The sequence below is a fragment of the Triticum urartu genome, chromosome 3 (assembly GCF_003073215.2).
Source record: "Triticum urartu cultivar G1812 chromosome 3, Tu2.1, whole genome shotgun sequence".
NCBI lineage: Eukaryota > Viridiplantae > Streptophyta > Magnoliopsida > Poales > Poaceae > Triticum > Triticum urartu.
In genome coordinates this window covers 596,845,924-596,862,915 of record NC_053024.1, presented here as the reverse complement: position 1 = coordinate 596,862,915, position 16,992 = coordinate 596,845,924, and positions in this window count along the sequence as shown.

Below are 16,992 nucleotides of genomic sequence, written 5' to 3'. Positions count from 1 at the left end.
GAACCAAAGCGTGAAGCTACCGCGGATGAGTTGAAGATGTTGCAATACAATGCTCAAGCTTGTGATATTCTCTTCAATGGATTGTGCCCCGAAGAATTCAACAAATTCAACAAAAGCTATGGAAATCAAGGCAAATGGAGACCAAAGCTCTGATACCACTTGTAGGATCGAAAGTATGTCTAGAGGGGGGTGATTAGACTACTTGACCAAATAAAAACTTAGCCTTTTCCCAATTTTAGTTCTTGGCAGATCTCTCCCAAGTCAGCCTTTTCCCAATTTTAGTCCACCCGAACATAAGCGATCTCTCCCAAGTCAGGCAGAGGCCCGACGAAACAGTACATCATTACTGGGCCAGATTCCTCCTGGTTATGAACAGGATAAAGGATGGCCGCGAGGGAGACGCAATATCAATCTTCTGCAGTAATTGCACGGATGACGGAATCCTTAACGCCATAAGTCGTCGTGATATTACACGCTTCGCTGACTTGGTGTCCATAGTACAAAAGTACTATGCGATGGAAAGTGCCTGGAAAAAGGAAATAAAATTTTGGGATAATCCGGCCTTGAATAGTAATCCCGTCCGAACTAAGAGGGTGCATCATCATAAGACACCCGGGATAAATAGCAAAAAGCCAAAACCCTTTACAGGGCATGGAACCGTACTGGAAAGGTGGCTTGATGGACCCTGTAGAATTCACAGTATAGAGGATGCCACACCAACTCACAGCCTTAGAGCATATTGGATACTCCGGCAGGTAGCCAAAATTGGCGAGGACCTCTTAAATCGGGAGGCCGCAGAAAGCCAGCCCGAGGACAACAGTACCGTTCTCACAGTCTTCGAGACTTTCGCATCAAACAATATGCGAAAAAGAACACTCCGCAACCTCGCCGAAGTCTATCAAGTTGCAACAATAAATCCATGGAGCGACACTGCCATTACCTTCAACGCAAGTGATGAACCTAGATTCCGAACAGCCCGAGCACCAGCCGCATTGGTCCTCAGTCCCATAGTGGACGGCTTTCGCCTCACCAAGGTGCTCATGGATGGAGGCAGCGGACTGAACCTCATTTATGAGGAGACCCTTCAAAAAATGGAAATAGACTGGAACCGCGTCGAGCGAAGCAGCACAACCTTTAGAGGAATAATCACCAGTCGGGAAGCGCACTGCACAGGAAAAATCACACTAGATGTGGTGTTCGGCACGCCGGATAATTACAGGTCCGAAGAAGTCACGTTTCAGGTGGCCCCGTTTAAGAGCGAACATCACGCCTTACTAGGGCGGGAAGCATTCACAATCTTCCAAGAGATACCCCATTACGGGTACATGAAGCTTAAGATGCCCGGGCGAATGGAATTATCACTCTAGCTAGTGATCCGGACATAGCACTCCATGCCGAAAACAAGACGGCCGCATTAGCCATTGAGGCACTATCCAAAGCCTTAGCGGGCAAGGAACTGACTGCGCTGCGCTCCGCGGTTAACAGGGATGATGTGATACTCGACAAAAGATCAAAATCCACATCCTTCAAGCCAGCTGACGAAATAGTCAAATTCCAGGTCCATCCAACAGACCCCAATAAAACAGCTTCCATCGGGGCACGACTGAACCCCGATGTAGACGCCGCACTGCGAGAGTTCCTACGAGAGAATTGGGACATTTTCGCCTGGCACCCTTCAGACATGCCAGGGATCCCACGCAGGCTGGCCGAACACAGCTTAAATATCCTAAAAGGATTCAAACCTGTCAAACAAGCCCTTCGGCGTTTTTCCGAACCCAAGAGACAAGCTATGGGAGAAGAGCTAGCCAAGCTATTGGAGGCCGGATTCATTAGAGACATAAAACATCCGGACTGGCTAGCAAACCTAGTGATGGTACCAAAGAAGGACAAATCCTGGCGCCTGTGTGTTGACTTTAAAGACCTTAACAAGGCTTGCCCAAAGGATCCCTTCCCCCTCCCCCGTATCGATCAAATTGTCGATTCCACCGCAGGACACGACTCGTTGTGTTTCCTCGACGCATACTCCGGTTACCATCAAATCAAGATGGCAGAATCAGACCAAGCTGCAACAGCATTCATCACACCATACGGCCCATTCTGCTTCAACATAATGCCCTTCGGGCTAAAAAAACGCCGGCGCAACATATCAGCGCATGATCCAGACATGTCTGGCAAATCAGATCGGCAAAACAGTGGAGGCATATGTGGATGATGTGGTCATCAAATCAAGACATGTCGAATCTCTAGTAGACGACTTGAGGCTCACATTCGATAACCTCCGAAAATACGACATCAAGCAATTGAAGAAAATCCAGCCAAGATCCGAGCTTTGTCACAATTGGATATCCCAAAGGACCTCAAACAAATACAAAAATTAACCGGATGCGTGTCGGCTCTAAGCCGCTTCATCTCCCGCTTGGGAGAAAAGGCACTGCCCCTTTATCGCCTACTCCGGCGCACCGAACACTTCGAGTGGATGGATGCCGCCACGACCGGACTCGATGAAATAAAAGCCATATTGGCAACAAACCCAGTCCTGGCCGCGCCTAACACCGGCGAACCAATGCTATTGTACATTGCAGCAACACATCAAGTTGTCAGTGCAGTGCTCATTGTCGAGCAGGAAACGGCCGGACACAAATTCCCCCTTCAAAGGCCGGTCTACTACGTGTCCACTGTCCTCACTCCATGCAAATCACGGTACCCGCATTATCAAAAAATTGCATACGTGGTATTCATGGCATCCCGAAAGCTACGACACTACTTTCAAGAGTGTTCCATAACAGTAGCCTCGGAAGTACCACTTAACGATATTATCAACAACCGCGATGCAACGGGCCGGATCGCAAAATGGGCCATCGAGCTCCTCCCGTTTGATATAACCTATAAGCCACGGCAAGCTATCAAATCGCAAGTTTTGGCCGACTTCGTCGCAGAATGGACGGAGGCCGAACTCCCTAAAGAGTACGGCACATACTCAAACTGGATCATGCATTTCGACGGCTCCAAAATGTTGGCCGGACTGGGGGATGGCGTCGTTTGGACGTCCCCCACAGGAGATACAGTCCAGTATGTACTCCAAATTATGTACACGGACTCCAACAACGCAGCCGAATACGAGGCCCTTCTACATGGCCTCCGGATGGCAGTATCCATGGGCATTCAACGCCTAGAGGTACGCGGGGATTTGAACCTCGTGATATCCCAAATAAATGGCGACTTCGACGCCAAGGACCCAAAAATGGCAGCTTACCGCAACGCCGTCCTAAAAATGTCAGCTCGGTTCGAAGGGCTGGAGTTTCACCATATAGCCCGAGAAAACAATCAAGCAGCGGACGTCCTGGAACGCATCGGTGCAAAACGCGATGCAGTCCCCCCCCCCCCCCAACATCTTTTTGGAAAGACTGTTCAAGCCATCTGTAGCATGGGAGGGGTGAGGGATCCATCGGGTAGCCTAACCCTCGAAGGAGGTGAGACATGAACACTACGCTCTCGCCAGGCTGGGATTGGGAATAGCCTGCCCTTGAGCAGGCAACCTATGCGGAATTTTGGCGGTCAAGAACTTAGCCTCTCTCAACTTTAGCACGTCCTCCTCCGTGACGGAGGAGGGCATCCATCGGCCTTGAAGGTCCGAACCGGACATTGTCAAAGGTCCGAAGCGCCCGGAATCTGAAGCCTAGGGTGTTGAACTCGAGGCGACGGGCGAACTCGTTTGAGATTGGAAAAAGGAGTAAGGTCTTGGTCTCTTTATAAGAGGTCGACTACCAGGAGCCCTCCCCGTAACCGTTTGGGACTCGCCTTTAATCGAGAAAAAGTGCTGACGGGCACGATTGGGTTACCCACGTCCGTATTGATGAGAATCCCGTGAAAGGGGGGTACACGATCTCTGCTTTGACAAGACGTGCCAAGGAAACCGCCTCGCAAAACATGCTGAGGTGGAAAAGTAAAAACGAATCGAGTAAAGGACTTGGCTGTAATGTGATGGTGCACTGCAGAATACGTCAACAGATTTGGTTTGTGTTAATATTATTCTCTCTATGGCAATATGTGGAAACTTATTTTACGGAGCCGGACACTACTCTTGGTGATTACAATCTTCTATGAAGGACTTGGAGGAGGAACCCGCCTTGCAATGCCGAAGACAATTTGCGCGCCGGACTCGTCGTCATTGAAGCCTGGTTCAGGGGCTACTGAGGGAGTCCTGGATTAGGGGGTGTTCGGGTAGCCGGACTCCTGGACTATGAAGATACAAGATTGAAGACTTCGTCTCGTGTCCGGATGGGACTTTCCTTGGCGTGGAAGGCAAGCTTGGCGATGCGATATTCAAGATCTCCTACCATTGTAACCGACTCTGTGTAACCCTAACCCTATCCGGTGTCTATATAAACCGGAGGGTTGTAGTCTGTAGGACAGAATCAACTCCATACACAACAATCATACCATAGGCTAGCTTCTAGGGTTTAGCCTCCTTGATCTCGTGGTAGATCTACTCTTGTACTACCTATATCATCAATATTAATCAAGCAGGAGTAGGGTATTACCTCCATCGAGAGGGCCCGAACCTGGGTAAAACAAAGTGTCCCCTGTCTCCTGTTACCATCCGGCCTAGACGCACAGTTCGGGACCCCCTACCCGAGATCTGCCGGTTTTGACACCGACATTGGTGCTTTCATTGAGAGTTCCTCTGTGTCGTCGCCTTTAGGCTCGATGGCTCCTTCGATCATCAACAACGATGCAGTCCAGGTTGAGACTCTTCTCCCCGGACAGATCTTCGTCTTCGGCGGCTTCCCACTGCGGGCCAATTTGCTTGGCCACCTTGAGCAGATCAAAACCTATGCCCCTGGCCATCAGGCCAGGTTTGGAAGCCTAAACTACATGGCTAACATCCACGGGGACTTGATCTTCGATGGATTCAAGCCACAGCCAAGCGCGCCGCACTGTCTCGATGGGCATGATATAGCTCTAACGCCGAACAGCGCTTTGGAGGCCGCACACGCACCAGTTCTGACCATTGATTCGGAGCCCACTGCGCTAATCGAGGATGAGCGGTTGGACGTCACCTCAGGGGCTGTGATCCCAAAAGCGATTGAGCCGAACGCTAGCCCCGCACTCTACACAACCCGTGACTCCAAGGGTCCGGACTCCACCCCGGACTCCGGACCCCCCGCGCCCCTGCCAATCGAATCCGATCGGGCGCCGATGATGGAGTTCACCGCCGCAGACATCTTTCAGCACTCTCCCTTCGGCGACATCCTGAATTCTCTAAAGTCTCTCTCGTTGTCAGGAGAGCCCTGGCCGGACTACGGTCAGCAAAGTTGGGATGCGGACAATGAAGAAATCCAAAACCCACCCACCACCCACTTTATAGCCACTGTCGACGATTTAACCGACATGCCTGACTTCGGCTCCGAAGACATCGACAGCATGGATGACGATGGAGGAGATACCGACGAACCAACGCCCATAGGGCATTGGACAGCCACCTCATCTCACGATGTGTACATGGTGGACACCCCTAAAGGGGGCGACAACGAGGAAAAAGGGGAGGGGACGAGAGATCAACCCCTCAAAAAGCAATCAAGGCGTCGGCGTAAACGCCGACCCAAGCCCCGCCTCGACAAAAACCCAGGCATAGAGCAGGATGAGCCGGTAGACGACGGGCAGGCCTTAGAGCAACCGTCCGAACAGGGCAACACGGATAGAGAAACCGAACATCCCTCCTCCGGCGAAAACGGCATTCCGGACGACCTCACGCCTAATAAACTCATGGAGCAGAAGAATCTCCACGAGAGGCTCGTTGCAACTGCATGCAGCTTAAAAAAGCAGAAGCGGAAGCTAAAAACAGCGGAAGATGCACTCCAGATCAGATGGAGCAACGTAATCAATGCCACAGATAAGTACGGCAACAGTCGCCGCACTAGAAGCTATCCGAAAAGAAAGCTACTGCCTGAATTCGACGAAGAGGCCTTAGAGCCCTCGCATTCAAAAAATGAAAAAGCCACACGGTCGGATAGACGACCCCATAAAGCGACAAGCGGCACCGCACTTAAATCAGCATGCGACCCACTTAAGGATTCGCATCATGGCCCAGTCAGGTCCATTTATGGGACAAGAAAGCAAGCTCTCGTAAGCAACGCTATGAAGCCATCATCAGAATCCGGCATACCCAAATACAGGGGTGCCGCACACCCCCTATGTTTCACCGATGAGGTCCTGGGCTATGAATTCCCAGAAGGATGCAAACCCGTAAACATAGAAGCATATGATGGAACAACAGACCCTAGAGTCTGGATCGAGGACTATATCCTCCACATACACATGGCTAGAGGAGACGATCTCCATGCCATAAAATATCTACCCCTTAAGCTTAAAGGGCCAGCCCGGCATTGGCTTAAAAGCCTTCCAGAAAATACAATTGGAAGCTGGGAAGAACTCGAGGATGCCTTCCGAGCAAACTTTCAAGGGACCTATGTCCGTCCTCCGGATGCAGACGATCTTAGTCACATAACTCAACAACCCGGAGAATCAGCTCGGCAGTTCTGGAATAGATTCCTCACTAAAAAAGAATCAGATAGTCGACTGTCCGGACGCTGAAGCCTTAGTAGCTTTCAGGCATAACGTCCGAGACGAATGGCTCGCCAGACACCTCGGCCAAGAAAAACCAAGAATGATGGCCGCACTTACAAGCCTCATGACCCGCTTTTGTGCAGGGGAGGACAGCTGGTTGGCAAGGTGCAGCCCCAGCGACCCAAGTACATCCGAAACCAGGGATGGAAACGGAAGACCGCGACGCAACAAGGACCGTCGCCGGACTAAGAACAAAAGTCCGAAGAGCACGGCAGTCAACGCCGGATTCAAAGGCTCATGACAAAATCAGGAAAAATCGCCCCCCCCCCAGGATAACAGGGACGATCCATCCAACCTAAATAAAATCCTGGACAGGATATGTCACATACATAGTACTCCCGCGAAGCCTGCGAACCATACCCACAGAGACTGTTGGGTCTTCAAACAATCCGGCAGACTCAATGCCGAACACAAGGGGCTCGACACACCAAGCGAAGACGAGGACGAACCCCAACAGCAGAGCACCAGGAAACAAAAGAACTTCCCGCAAGAAGTAAAAACAGTGAACTCACTTCACATAACAAAACGTGCGGTGCCCATAAAGGTACGCACCACACGGCCCATCCCCAAAGGATCCTGCCATTGGTTGACAAAACCGATCACCTTCGATCAGCTAGATTATTCTAGGAATATCAAGAATGTAGGATGGACTGCCTTGATACTCGATCCAATAATTGGCGGACTCAAGTTTTCAAATGTCCTTATGGACGGCGGCAGCGGAATAAACCTGATATATCAGGATACAATACAGCACATGGGGGTAAACCCAGCAAGAATCCGTCGCAGCAAAACCTCCTTTCAAGGGGTAATACCTAGTCCGGACACCCATTGTACGGGTTTTCTCCGGCTCACAGTCACATTCGGCTCTGCCGATAACCTCCGCCGCGAAAAGCTGGCCTTCCACGTTGTCCCGTTCTCAAGTCGCTATCAAGCACTACTGGGACGCGAAGCTTTCGCTCGATTTAACACAATACCGCATCATGCATCTCTTACGCTTAAGATGCCCGGTCCACGAGGCATCATCTCTTTGATGGGAAAGCACTAAAGTGCGCCTCCCCAAGCGGAGGACAGTGCGGCCGCTTAAACAGCCCCAGAGCAAAATGGCCTCACCGGCCAAAAAACGTCAAAATAGGTCATTTAAAGACCACGAACGCGGATAGACGAGTTCGGTGCAAAATCATCATTGATGCAGGCCTAGAAGCCACATACCCCCGCACAAGGGGCTCCATGCATATACAATAAGAGACAATAAAGCTCAAACTTCCATATCTTACTTTATACTTTGCTTATTTTAAACTTTTTTGGCACGACCCATTCTCAACTCAGTTCCTCTCTTTTACAGATGAACGTCATGCGGCGCCCGTCCAGGATACGGCACAACAGAGACACTGGCGCAGACGGGCAGTAGGGACCCGTCCTAAAGGATTCTTTTTAGATTAAGACCCTGCGTAAACCTTTTTTACTGTCTCTTGTTGCTACACATCCCCTGGTTTTTTCTTTCCAGTATAACCAAGGAGGAGGCTGGCGTCTTGGCATGTGGCCATGTCAGAATTTTTGCACGTACCTGGACACTAGGGCTTTTTTAATAAAGAGTGTTGTTTGGCCCGCACTCATAAAGACCGAACACCTTAGGGAGTGTTCGGCGTCACGAGTTTTGGCATTATATGCATCAGCTCCGAATCATGTCTTTGGTCAAATGTTGGGTTGCCCAGCTCCTGAGTTCGGCTACCTTACATTCCGCTCTATCGGCTAAGGTAGCACCAGGAGAACTACTGCGATTGTGCCCCTGGTTCGGCCAGGGCGAGCACCTCAGTAGAGAAAGCCGAAAACTGACTGTCATGATGTAGCGTGAGACTGGTCAGCCACTTGATGACCGATCGGAATCTATCGGATTCCTCCGCTTTAACAGAGGGCCGCTTCCCGGTCAGGCACATACGCGCCCCGAATTCGGACAAGTGCAGTTGCCACCAAGGAGCTACCTAAAGAGTCTCATTTTCAAACTCCTATGGCTAAGTGAAAGTGTTAAAGCATTATAGTCCGGTTGCCTGGCCCGCTGCGCTATCACCTCCTTTGTAGGACCAAGACGTTAGGTTAAGTGTGAAAATGCGTCTTCTACGAACACCCCCGCACTATGTGCGTGGGGGCTGAAGCCAACGACTGCCACTTTCAGATTCTATATATATATATATATATATATATATATATATATATCTTAAAACGGCCGCATAGAAGGTGTTTACAATACTTGGAGGCACAAGTATAAAAAAAAGGCCACTACAGTTTATTAAAATATTACTTTATAATTACATATGCTATCATAACATAGCATCTTTCGGGCACTGTGTCTCTATTACACAAGCGCCTTCAAGAACTTCCTGAAAATAGTGCTCAGAGGGTACTCGGCTTTGGTCCGAATCTCGGGACGCAACAACGGTGGTCTCCATCTCTGCCCAGTATGTCTTAACACGGGCTAGAGCCATCCTAGCGCCTTCTATGCATGCTGACCTCTTAATTGCATTTATACGCGGCACCGCGTCAAGGAATTGTTGCACCAAGCTGAAATAACTCTTCGGCTCCGAACTCCCCGGCCACAGGTGACCCACGACGTACTTCATGGCGAGTCCAGACAACCTATTCAGTTCGGCCCATTGAGCCAAACGATCATCCACTGCCAGTGGACGCTCTGGATTGTGAAACTGCGACCAGAAAAGCCTTTCCACTTCGCGATCTTTCTGATCTCGAAAGTGTTCGGTCGCATCAGCAGCACTCGCTGCCAAATCCAGATAGGTGTCCTCCACACTCCACATCCGGTCCAACGGAGCAAACTTCGGATCACAAACCTTCCTTCGCAGCATAAAGGGCTTTCCAGCCACAATCTGTTCGGCCTGACGCAGCTCCTCCTTCGCAACTCTCATCGCAGAGCGCGCGTCCTTGGCATTGGCGACGGCCTTCTCTAAGTCCGTCTGTTTCGCCTGGTTTTCTTTTTCAAGAAGTCTGCAACGGTCGGTAGCGCTTTTTAACTTTTTGGCCATCTCAACCATCTCCTCTTTGCTTCGACAATGAGCAGCCTGTTCGGCTCTCAGCTCTTCAAGGGCCTTCTGGGCAGCCGCATCGCTTTTTCTGGCTTGCTCCTTAGCTCGGGCAAGTCCTGCCCTAAGATTCTCCACGGCGGCCGTACCATCTGCGTCAAGCACACACATTGTAAGACACTGGCATGAAGCTCCTCTTACCTGGCGCCGCCCGAAGAATTACATACCTTGAGCCTCATCAAGCCGCTTGTTGACAAGCGCGATATCGGCATCTGCCACGTCCAGTTGCCACTTTAGTTCGGCAAATTCATCAGTTCGGCTCGATTCCGAACACCTCGCCACCTAAATTCATAGGCGACATCTTAGACCTGGGATTATGATCCTCCGCGTGCCGTCATTTCTTGACAACGCGCAGAGTCTCAGGGGCTACTATCTACACAGGGCGCATCTTACTTATGCGCACCTGACAAAAGTGTACATTATCTAACGTACCTCAAAACCCGTCAGTAAACTTTTGACGGCCTCATGTAATCCGTTTTCTGCGAATGAAATCCTTTCAATCACCATGCCCATCAATGCACGGTGCTCCTCTGAGATAGAAGTTCGCCCCAGCAGAATCTTTAGCTCCTCCGGCCGAGCACCAGACGGTGCCGGACTTGTCCTATGGCCTCTTTCGAAGGCCGGACGCGGAGAACTTCGGGGGGGCCGCACTGCCACCTTCCGCCCCTGCCGGATTCGGAGAAACCCTCCACGACGACACCTCAGGGTCGCCCGCCTCGCTAGGTGGCACGGCAGGGGGAGGCGTCCCGCTCTCCATCATCTCCGGAAGAAGATCCCCCGAAGACGAGCTCTGCTGAGAAGGGCTGAGGTCCGAGCTACAAGGTAAAATTTCGGTTAATCTTCTCAGATATAAATCAAAGATTTCTCTCATCCCTTAAAAGGAAAAAACCTTTCTCTACTTACGGCTCGCTGGAGGGCTGATCCCCTTGAGGGCATAGTCCGGCCGAGGAACTCCCCGGCGCCGGACCCTCTGACGAGGATTTTCTCCCCCGTTTCGAGACCACGGTTTCCGGGTCATCAGAGGCGGCTCTCTTCTTCCCCTCGGGAGAGGAATTGTCGGTTCCTCCCTTTGGAGCAGCCTCCTTCGAGGAGGCCATAGCTTCCTTGTCCTCCCCCTCCAAAGGCATTATCTCCAGCATCCTGACCAGCACGGGATCCGGCCTGGTTTCAGGAAGGGGAGCCAGACACCTGATCAGCTTTGCTTTCGCTATCCACTCCTGTTTAAAAGGACGACTCTTTTAGGGGCAAGTTTATGACAATTATACGCATAGAAGGTCCGAGCACAAGGTTGCTTACTTGAGTATCCGGGCGATTGTGGCTTAGACCTGCGTCCTCGGTTAAATCCGGACACATCTCTTGTGATCCGAAGAACAGTCTATACATCTCCACGGGCATTGCGCCCATGAAGTTCTGGAGAGCTCGCGGTCCCTCTGGATTAAACTCCCACAGGCGAAGGGGGCGACGTTTGCCGGGCAATATTCGGCGAATCAGCATGACCTGCGTCACCTTGACCAGGTTGAGGTCTCCTTCTAAGTGATCCCTAATGCGGCCCTGCAACAGGGGCACATCTTTGGATAACCCCCAATCTAATCCTTTGTTAACCCATGACGCTAGCCGTGGTGGGGGACCTGAGCGAAAGGCAGGAGGCGCCACCCACTTGGCGCTCCTAGGAGCGGTGATATAGAACGACTCTCGTTGCCACAAGCCGAGCTCCTCTTGAAAGGAGCCCTCAGGCCATGGAGCATCGGCATTCTTACTTATGACAGCACCTCCGCACTCTGCGTGTCGTCCCTCGATCATCTTCGGCTCCACTCCAAAAGTCTTGAGCCATAATCCAAAGTGAGGAGTAACACGGAGGAATGCTTCGCACACGACGATGAATGAGGAAATGTGGAGGATAGACTCCGGGCTAAGTCATGAAATTCCAGCCCGTAATAAAACAGCAGCCCCCTCACGAAGAGATCCATCGGGAAACCTAACCCCCGAAGGAGGTGAGACATGAACACTACGCTCTCGCCGGGCTGGGGATTGGGAATAGCCTGCCCTTGAGCAGGCAACCTATGCGGAATTTTGGCGGTCAAGAACTTAGCCTCTCTCAACTTTAGCACGTCCTCCTCCGTGACGGAGGAGGGCATCCATCGGCCTTGAAGGTCGGAACCGGACATTGTCTAAGGTCCGAAGCGCCCGGAATCTGAAGCCTAGGGTGTTGGAACTCGAGGCGACGGGCGAACTCGTTTGAGATTGGAAAAAGGAGTATGGCCTTGGTCTCTTTATAAGAGGTCGAATACCAGGAGCCCTCCCCGTAACCGTTTGGGACTCGCCTTTAATCGAGAAAAAGTGCTGACAGGCATGATTGGGTTACCCACGTCCGTATTGATGAGAATCCCGTGAAAGGGGGTAGACGATCTCTGCTTTGACAAGACGTGCCAAGGAAACCGCCTCGCAAAACATGCTAAGGTGGAAAAGTAAAAACGATTCGAGTAAAGGACTTGGTTGTAATGTGATGGTGCACTTCAGAATACGTCAGCAGATTTGGTTTGTGTTAATATTATTCTCTCTATGGCAATATGTGGAAACTTATTTTACGGATCCGGACACTACTCTTGGTGATTACAATCTTCTATGAAGGACTTGGAGGAGGAACCCGCCTTGCAATGCCGAAGACAATTTGCATGCCGGACTCGTCGTCATTGAAGCCTGGTTCAGGGGCTACTGAGTGAGTCCTGGATTAGGGGGTGTTCGGGTAGCCGGACTCCTGGACTATGAAGATACAAGATTGAAGACTTCGTCTCGTGTCCGGATGGGACTTTCCTTGGCGTGGAAGGCAAGCTTGGCGATGCGATATTCAAGATCTCCTACCATTGTAACCGACTCTGTGTAACCCTAACCCTATCCGGTGTCTATATAAACCGGAGGGTTGTAGTCTGTAGGACAGAATCAACTCCATACATAACAATCATACCATAGGCTAGCTTCTAGGGTTTAGCCTCCTTGATCTCGTGGTAGATCTACTCTTGTACTACCCATATCATCAATATTAATCAAGCAGGAGTAGGGTATTACCTCCATCGAGAGGGCCCGAACCTGGGTAAAACAAAGTGTCCCCTGTCTCCTGTTACCATCCGGCCTAGACGCACACTTCGGGACCCCCTACCCGAGATCCGCCGGTTTTGACACCGACAAGGGGGAACCCCCAAATAACAACCCGGACCCAGCCGCACCACTCGACGCCGAACAATCTGACACAATTGGAGGCTCTGCCAATAAAATTACACCTTCAGCCCACGTAATAATGGTGGTCATCGCCCCGTGGACAGAACCATTCCTAGCCTACCTTACTAGGTAGGAACTCCCGGAGGATCAAAACGAGGCCCGCTGCATAGTGCGGCGATCTAAAGCCTATAGAGTCCATGAGGGAGAGCTTTATAAGAAAAGCACTACCGGAGTCCTTCAAAGGTGCATCTCCGAAGAGGAAGGGCGGAACCTTCTGGCTGAAATTCATGCCGGACTCGATGGTCACCATGCCGCTGCTCGGTCCCTTGTTAGCAAGGCTTTCCGTACAGGCTTTTATTGGTCGACGGCCCGGGCAGACGCTCAGGACTTAGTCCAACGATGCGCTGGTTGCCAACTTTTTGCCAACCAAAGCCATATGCCACCCACCGCACTCCAAACTATACCAATCACCTGGCCTTTTGCGGTCTGGGGGCTTGACATGGTCGGACCCCTTAAAGGCGGGACCGATAGAAAGAAATACTTACTGGTCATGGTGGATAAATTCACCAAATGGATAGACTTCATATCCGGGGTTGTACACCGTTATGGCGTCCCCCACAGCATCATAACTGATAACGGCACAAACTTTACCGTAGACGAGGTAAAACTCTGGTGCAAAAACATGGGCATCAAGCTCGATTATGCTTCCGTCTATCACCCACAAACCAACGGCCAGGTCGAACGTGCAAACGGTCTTATTATGAGCGGCATCAAACCCAGATTAGTGCGGTCCCTTAAGGAATCTAATGCACACTGGGTAGAGGAGCTCGACTCCGTACTCTGGGGGCTGCGGACCACGCCAAATTGCACCACCAGATACACACCATTTTTTATGGTGTACGGCGCAGAGGCAGTTCTGCCCTGCGATATAATTCATGACTCACCTAGAGTGCGCATGTACGAAGAAAGAGAAGCCAAGCTCGATCGGCAGGACAACTTGGACGCCTTGGAGGAGGAGCGTGACGTGGCAAAAGCCCGTTCCGCATTTTATCAACAGCAGGCCCGAAGATATCAAAGCAGAGAAGTACGGGCCAAAAATTACAATGTTGGCAAACTAGTTCTACGCCTGCCGGATAAGAAAAAGGACAAACTCAAGCCCAAGTGGGAAGGTCCATTCATAATCGACCAAGTCCTGACTGGCGGGGCGTACCGCCTGCGAGATGCGTCGGATAACCGACTCGAGCCGAACCCGTGGAACGCCACCCGTCTCCGAAGATTCTATGCCTAGCGCCGGACTCTGTGTTCGTCTCCTTCCTCTGTCCATTTTTTTGCATTTTTTTCTTTTTTTGTCTTACATTTCTCTCCTTCCCCTCTTTTCTTTTATAGCCCTTAAAGGCTTATCTAGTGACGCGCCACTCGCGCTCATTAAACCTGGGGGCTTCTTTAACAGAAGCTTATTTATACGGGCTTCATGCCCAACACATACGTCAAACTTCCGCATGTACCTTTTTCTTCACCATTATATGCATCGATATGACTTAAGTTTTGGCCAAGCTAGGTTGCCTGGCTCCTGTGCTTACCCCTACGTTCCCGATTGTTCGGCTAGGAGGTAAAGGGAGCACCTCTGCGATTGTTACTGCCGGGTCAGCCGGATGTGTACCTCAGACTAGGTGAGGCCGAAAGCTAGCATTCTTAAGGGAATATTCGGTCGGTGAGATAAAAGATGATCTTTTCACCCATTTTATGCGCCCCCAGATGCTTTTTCTGCGTCTTTTTACGCAGTCCGGACATGCACTTTAGGGCATGCCTCCCAGCGAAAGGAACCCCTAACGGAACTATTCTCTCTGGAAGATGTTTCTTACTAACCATGTAATATAACATAACTAGTTGGGCACTTGTCTGATAAAGCACTAATGACCCCTATGCCTGGTCTCCACGCATACCACGGTTTTCATATAACCGCTATGGTATTCGGACACACTCCGGACCGTCAGGTCCCGAGGTTGAAGCGGAAAGGTCGGCAACGACAAACGATCTACAATCCGGCTAGAAGGCATTACACATGTCAATTCAAACTTACATAGTCATTCTGACTGATTGTATTCCTCTTCTATACCATCTAATAGGCTGTCTAATTTACAGTCCTGCTGGGAATACTTCGCGGCCAACTCTACTTGGCCGTATAATAAGCTCACAAGGATCTCCTTCCCGTCAGGCCCCACTGGTCCGACCTCGGCCATGTGGTTTGGGTCAGACTTCGTAAAACGGGTCTTCACCATGGCCCAGGCTTCCCGAGCGCCTTGTCGGCAGGTCGATATCTTCCACAAACGGAAGCGCCGCCGAGCTCCCTTCAGCTTCTCCGCAAGCTCTCTAAGGCCCTCGAGCACGGAGTGGGCAGGCCATAAGGCTTGGGCAACGCCTCGCATCGCCTGCCGAACTCGCTCGTGCAGTTGCATGAGTTCGGGAAGAAGGTCACCCGTAGAACCGGGCATCTCCTCTGTAGGACGACCTGTAAGCATACCTACAGACATTACTCTGTTAGTCGACTTCCTCGCCGAACTCTTTTTTCAACGTTCGTTCAAGCACTTACTAAAAATGCCGCGTCGAAGCCGCTGATTCTCCTTCGTGGAGTCCAAAAGCTGGCCACGAACATCTTTAAGTTCGATGTCCAGCTTGGTGTTGGCATCCTGAAGATCATGCCTCTCTCGCCTCACCCTCGTCAACATACTCTCACCGGCCTTTAGCTGGCGTAAGAGTTGTTGCTTGTCCGGATCGAGTCCGGCGCCATCTGCAATTTGATTTGTCAGATTTACACCCACACCGCACAATACTAATCTTTCGAAGTGTATTTTACCTAAGGGGGTCCCTTTGGGCTCCCCTGCTGCGGCTAGTGCGGCCTCTAGTTGGGCCTTGCACTTTTCCAGCTCCTGGGACAGTACAGTATTCTTCTCTGTAAGAACCTGCATATTAAATGATCCTTAAATTAGTTGCTCTAACTGTTTCAAGTCTCGGGGGCTACTGGCATATATATATAATTAACCAAAATTTTCTTACCCATATGTCTTTCACATACTGCTCCGTGGCTCTAGCTAAACCATTTTGAGCGGCACGGAGGTACGCATCTCCCGAATTAAAGGCATCTAAAGCCTCTTGAGAGAAACAAGCGTCGCGTAGAATTGTCCGGCGACGCCTGTGGTTCATGGCGCTCTCCACTTCTGAATTTGTGGCGGACAGCCTATCCGCAACCTCTGTCGGAGGAACGTCTGGTGCGCGCCTTGTACTCGCCTCCGCTTCCTGGCCAGACGTTGGAGCCTAGCTGGTGGAGGCGCGATTGGCAACCTCTCCGGATGTAGTCCGGCGAGGTCTCTTCGTCCTGAAGATAGCACGAGCGTTAATATGCCCTGATAGAATAACTCCAGGGAAACAGATGGTGCACTATACCTTTGCGCCGGCATTTCAGTCCGGACTTCATTCCTTTTTGCCCTACGGGGCTCTGCGGCCCCTCGTTGGCTGGCCGCCGTAGGTTCGGCCCCCTGCCTCAGAAATCTCCCCTGCAAAACACGGTTGACGTCAGAAAAACCGAAATACGCGAGAGTGGAATCCCTCTCAAGGGAATGAGACTCTGGTTTCCGTCACCTGGGAGGCCGGGATTAACCCTGGGTAATCAGCCGTGATGGCTACCAAGGTATTGTCCTTGCTTAGCTGATAAAACACCCCGTCGATAAGCTCCACCGATATGTCCGGATCCTCTTCGAAGTCCGGATCAAGGGACCGTTCTGGGTCCTCGAGCTGTGGAGGGCGGCTGCTTATATTCTTTACCTCCTGTCACAGTTCCTGCAGTGAAGTCGTTAGACTACCTATCTAACCACGGGAGTATCAAACAAACGGGCAAGCGCAATTGTTCACTTACCCAACTTGGAGGATCGTACATACTGAATCCGGCCTGCGGGTTGACGCGGAGGAATTCCTCCTTTTCTCCCTTGTACAGAGAAGATAAGATCTTTTCTAGAGCAGCGGCTGAGTCCGGCCCTTTACGACCGTAACGGGTGGCGTCATCCTCCCC